Genomic DNA, 6,976 nt, shown 5'->3' on the forward strand with positions numbered 1-6,976 from the left:
ATTGGAAATGCAATGGGACAAAGTTTAGTCCCCTGGGGGACACCAGCTTTTAACGTGATAGCACTTGATAGGGAGTTGTTATATTTTACACATTGTTCTCTGCAGCTGAGGAAGCTGCAAATCCTAGGGACGATTGACCCACGGACTCCAATGTCGATGATTTTATTGATTAAGGTGTTGTGTTCAATTCGATCAAAGGCCTTAGTGAAGTCCGTAAGGACAACCGTCCCGATGTTATGAGCTTCCTCAGCTGCAGCACACATATCATGAACAAGACGAACTAAGTAGTGGCTAGTTGATGCCCCTTTGACATTGCCATACTGTCTTACATCTAATTTATTCTGGATATCAGATACCACCCACTCACAAACAAATTGTTCTGCCACTTTTGCAAAGGCAGATGTTAACGAGATAGGTCATAACTTACCAATTTTTAGTGGGTGTACCTTGGGGATAGGAACAGTCACAGCTGATTTCCATTGGGAGGGGAGACTTCCTTCCCTAAATGAGCAATTTAAAATATTAGTAAGGGGTTCACTTAACTCAAGAGCAAACTTTTTAAGAGTTAAGGGTGGTATTTTATCAGGTCCTACTGATTTATGTGGGTTGGTTTTTCTTAACTTATTATAAACCTCCCATTCTTTAACTTGTGGTGCAGGACTGTTACATGGCAAATATGCCGGTAAAATACAATAGTCTAGTGGGGGTATGTCATCATTAATGCTAGCAAACTGGGAATTAATTGCATTAGCGATACATATGTGATCAGAGGCGGATATGTCTGTAACATTAATATTTAGCTCTCGACTAATTTTAGATGATGTTAAATCTTTTGTGCCGTATGCGTCTCATTCTAGTTGAAAAATACTTAGTTTTGGCACCTTCAATTTTTCGCTTTACGTTATTTCGTAACTTTTTGAAAAGTGTAGTGTCCCCCTGTATTAAAAGCGGGCTGCCTCTTAGCTATTGGGTCTCTAATGCAATTAGTTATCCAGGGTCTATCAGCACAGTGTATTTTTACTTTTTTTGTAGGAAAATACTTATCTATTGCACTGTTCAAAATGTTATAGAGAGCGTCCATTTTGTCTTGAGTAGAAATGCTATTGATCACCTCAAGCCAATCCTATGTTAATAACCATCTTCCAAACTCACATTTTCTCGATTCATAAAATGGACGAACCACTATGTTCTTTGTAGAGTTGAGCCGCAGTCTGATCTTTGGTTTCCATAGTACACACACATAATCGCTCATACCAATATGCGCTGATGCAGATGGTGCGGTATAAAACGTGTCATCCATATTTGTGATGATTAGATCAAGAACAGCATTATTACCCGTGTTAAATTTAACAATTTGACGGAAATCGCTGCCTTTAAGAATGTCACCAATCACCATACGGTTGAAATCGCCAGCTATACAAAATCCGGTATCTGGGGACCGTGTGCGAATTTCGTCAATTGTGTTGATTATATTTTCTTTCAATAACTGTTGATGTGGTGAATCTGTGACTATATATATACCACACACTACAATTTGCAATAGTCCTCTATGTAGTCTGGTGCCTCTAAGTCTGACCCAAAGAATCTCCAGAGGGTGGGGGGCTGCAACCATAAGTTCTTGAGCATTGAGGCCATCTTTTATTTGGTGTGGATTGCTACTCCACCCCACGTCGATCTTCATGACATTTGGAGAATAGGGCATAACCAGGTCTTGATGGTGGGTGGTGGAAACCAGCTCTCAGTAATTATACCAACATTAACCGATTCCTTATTCATCAACAGATGAAATTCATCACGCTTATTGATCAGCGATTGGGCGTTCGTTAATAAAAAAAAATTAGGCAAAAGTTGTTGCTTATTCTTCTCTATCGCTAGCCTATTTATCCTGCTTCGGTGAAGTTATTACCCTTAATAAAGTGAGGCCGTTTAGATTCAATCGGGAATACATTAAATATGACAGGAATATATCTTAGTTTTAAGGAATGATATCTTTGTTAATCGACTACCTACTTTCAATTTTAAAATTGATGTTAATTTATGTTACCATAATTTTACAGAAGTTTAGGTATTGAAGACATTGTTAATAAGAACACTTTTTTAACATCAAACGAAATACTGGTGAAACTACAATGTAAAACAAACTGGTTAAATTAAATGTGTGCATTATTAAGGCAATACCAATTCAGTGGAAACGTATTATTAAGGATGCAGATATTTTCAAATGTGATGATAATAATGAGTTAGTTGGGACCAAATATGAGATTAATACTACCAAACTAATATACTCATGGTTTGTGAAAGAACATTTCATTATTCCAATGTCGCAACTAAAATAGGAAGAGTACTCCAATGATAACAACATAGATTGGAAAACATCTTGGTTACGGAAAGTATGTAAAATGAAGGATAAGAAACTAGCACAATTCAATTATAAGATGTTACATAGAATACTGCCTACCAACAAACGACTTTATCAGTGGAAAGTTAAAGAAACACAAACGTGCGACAAATGTGGAGAAATTGAAAATAAAAATCATTTGTTTTTTTAGTTGTAGATTTATTCAAACATTTTGGAGGAGGAAAATGCTTAGTATCTTTGTAAGTTTAAACCACAATAATATATCCTTTAAGCAATTAATACTAGGAACGGGAGATAAGCTAGTAGATTATATTTACACATTTGCAGCCTTCACTATTTATAGAATAAAAATGTAATCAGCATTAAATAAGCCAGTGGGTAAATCGTTATGGAATTCATTTAAAAGCAATATGCTAGAATTTAGAATTAACAAAAATGTTTTAAATAATATGATTTTATGTAATGACATGAGATAATATGAATGTGAATAAAAGTGGTGTTTGCGCCACAAAAGAGTAAAAAAAAAGTGGATTAGAGAGATGTATTTTGAATGCATCTAAAAACTGTTCTTACCTTTATTGGGGGAGGTTTGCCCATTGTTCGTGCCTTTATTGAAAAAAGATATTGTCTCAGTCTAGTGACACTGGTATGGTACTGGTTGTCATACAGATGATGAACAGTAGACACGGATGCCATTATTATCCTTGTAGGTATATTCTTCGATCTTGTGGAACTTTATCCCGGGGCAAAAATGGACTCTCTGATCCACTTCGTTATTGGTTTGTCGGTCGTTTTAAATATGGTATAGAATGTTTTCACGCTGCTGCTTTAGCCGGGTACGTCCCAAGAGGATTACTTTATTCAGAAGCTAAAGCAAGCAGCAGTTATAGTTCTAGAGGCTGACGTTTTTGGTACTTTGTAAACTAGGACGGGTCATGCTAAAATTACAAACCCCAAAGCACATCTGAGAGAAGAGAGTCTATGAAAGAATTTGCTGATAATACAGTATTATATAGATGCATGTAGACAGTAATCTGTAAAATCTTGTTCAATAAATAATGACTTTTTTCTTGCTGTCAACATAGGCCAGTATTATAATAATTCACTGTCAAATAATCAAAACATTATTATTTTCTGTCCCATTTGACTGTCAATCTAGACCGATATATATAATACTGTTTTTCACTGTATATCAAAACAGTCCATATACAGTAATAGTAGAGTTTTTGGTTGTAATAGAATACAATTTGTTGACACTTGAAGCATCTAGGCTTGATGAAGTGACCCCCAGACTTGATCTTAGCAATAAAATAAATTAAAGTGACAGAAATTGAGTCTGTTTAGTATAATAAAGTAATATTATTTAGACATCATCTTTCAATTTCAATTGCACAATTATGCGTTTTGGGTTAAGAAATATTTCTTGTTTAATTTGACTGCATGAATGGATTTGTTATACCATTAATTCATTTGTTTATTATTGGCTGCCCTTCTGCAACATTCGAACATATCAGTATATCAAGCAAGCATTGGACAATGGTGTTCGATATTACTATTTATACAAGTTTATACATTTTCGTTAACTTTTAAGAATAAAAATCGACAAATTCATCCATCATATTACACATGTACTGTAGATTTATACCTGAATGATCTAAATAATATTAGACCGGCATAAAAAAAAGTGAAAAATGCCAAAAATCATACTTCCAGTCATTTGTGGACACACTTTTCCATAAGAACGAATAGTAATATGCATCTTCCAAATAATTTGACACTATTTCATTTAGTTTATACAAATCTTTAAAACAAAGTTATAACTTGTTAAGTTTATGAAACCACATATAAATGTGGTATTTTTTGGGAAAAAATGAAGATTGGGGGCGCTGTTCACACAAGTAAAAATACACTTTTTTGCCTGTATTTAGTTAAGTTTTCGCCATAATAATTTGAAAATGGTCTTATTTGATAGATAATTGAATTTTCTTTATATATAAAAAAAAAATAAAACTTTATATTAAATACACATAATTCTGATAAATTCATGTGAAGTGCTTAAAATCAGCAAATATATATTAATATAAGATCTGGACTAATTTGGTCAAATAAATTCTGTGTGCACTAACATTTATTATTTATTTCATTCCAGACCAACAGCGAATCATCGCAACTAACAGGCTGATTAAAATCTTAATAAAAATTACATTAGATAAAAAATTTAATCATTTAAACGAGATGACATCGAAGATAGAAAAATGATATTTCAGGTTAAAAGTGATGTAAAATAATAGAATGGAAAAAGAAGCGATCAATATTGATGTTATACTAAGGGAATTATATTGTAATTGTGAATTATATATTTTAAAATAATTAACTTATTTGTTACTCAGTCAACTGCTCTCACAGCATTTATTTGGTCAAATAAAATCAGAAATTCTTTTCTGTACACTATAACATTTAATAATAAATAAAACTATACAATGTTCACACACTTTTTTTTGTCTTTTTTTTAATGAAACCATAGAACTGACTATAAGTACGGTCATTTCAGTAAATCCGACACGCCCTTCTGTCAGTGATGGTATTCTGTTTAATAATGCGTGTGTCTTTTGATCATATAAAATTGTACCCACAATATTTATTCAAAACAATTCAAATGTTATCATTTTCGATTTTCATGTAATTATTCTTCCGAAAGTTGATTATCATTTAAAATTCGTTTACGCAATCTGGAGAAAATGTACAAAGACATCTTCAAAGAATTGGTACAAAAATACAAAAGAATATTACGCACAGAATTAATAAAGGTTATTTTTTCAAAACAAGGTTTTATTGGATGCGAAGACGAACATGACTTCCAAAAAATCCTGATTTTGTTAAAATACGCTATTTTGCCGCCAAAATCAAATTCTAATAATATATTAAAATTAGCAACTGACTGGAAAACATTAAAAGTAGCCGACCTGATTGACAAGATAAAGGATCGTGAAACCAACAAGCCATTTTACCCCTTTTGTATGATAAACTTCCACGTTTACTTTTATTGTATGTTTTGTTATGTTATGTACTGTTTTTGCCATACGAAACATGATTAAAACAAAATAACCGGCCGTAATGAAAGAAATCGCGCAATCGATTGGTTTATTTTTTTGTAACAATTTTTTGAAGATGTCGTACATTTTTCTCCAGATGACGTAGACAGAAAATGTGAGATGAAAGTCTTGACTAAAAACTACAATTATAACACAATCATTTTTAACTTAACATGACGATAATAATTATTATTATTATTGCTGATTCTATGCGATATAAAATACACCATAATACTTTCTGTTCTTGCCACATCCCTCTTCTATGATTCTACTCTTTTTTTAAAGTACGAAAGCCTAACGAATTTTAAAATGATAATCGACTTTTGCCGGAAGAATATGCATTAAACAGAATATCATCACTGACAGAAGGCATGTCGGATTACTGGAATGACCGTAGCCAATTCTATGGTTTCATTAAAAAAAAGGACGAACAAATTATCAACCAAAGAAAATAGTTGCTTTAAGTTTTATTCAATTTTAAATGTTATAGTGCGTGTTATGTTATAGTGCGTGTTATGTGTACAAAAAGAATTTCTAATTTTATTTGACCAAATAAATGCTGTGAGAGCAGTTGACTGAGTAACAAACGCGTTATTTATTTTGAAATGTTATAGTGATTTATTTGACCAAATATATGCATCGGTAGCACCTCATAGTTGACCGCCAAATACAATAGACACGGATGAACGCGTTCGTTTCGTTACTGTTACGAAGTTCAAACGCATTCGATTCTGGAATGGCGACGGCGAGAAATTTACTTTTAACTTCAATTTTATCAGTTTCTGAAAGAATTAAACCTTGAAATTTGTAATATACCATTAATAATATATTCCAAACAGGTGGCTGCTCTCTGGTGGCAGGATTAACTCATTTGTGAATACCCCTTAAGTGTTTCCCTTTGTTAATTTTAAGGGAATTCTTAAGTATTTACTAGCCTAAGTGAGATTGCTGAATACAGCCACAGTTTCTGAACTATTATTACAAATATGTCATGATTCTAGATGCATAACAAAAACATAGATCCATATGCTAAGGTACTTGCGCTTTATTTTTACACCAAATATACATCAACATAATTTAATTTATATAATCATAAGCTTTAACTTGATGCCAACCTTGAAATATGTATGATTTTAAGATTGTTTACACACATATTTTATCTGAGTATATATTGTTGTGGCTTAAATAAATGATGTCATTACATTGTTCAAAATATATTTCACATGTGCTCGTGTTGGTATACATGTCATAAGCTTTAATTTGATACCAAACTTGACATTTTTTACAAAGTTATTATTATATAATATATATTTATATAATGGGTGTGGCTTAATTAATTGCATCATTATATTGTTCAAATTATATTTATATAGTTCCGTGATGTTGTACATGTCATAAGCTTTAATTTGTACCAAACTTGCCATATATGTTTGATTTCTTAATTTTTTTCACGAATTTATGTTATATAATGGGTGTGGCTTTGATGACGTCATTGTTTTGTGAAATTATATTTTTCTCATGTTGG

The sequence above is a fragment of the Antedon mediterranea genome, chromosome 9, assembly GCF_964355755.1.
Source record: "Antedon mediterranea chromosome 9, ecAntMedi1.1, whole genome shotgun sequence".
In the NCBI taxonomy this organism is placed as follows: domain Eukaryota; kingdom Metazoa; phylum Echinodermata; class Crinoidea; order Comatulida; family Antedonidae; genus Antedon; species Antedon mediterranea.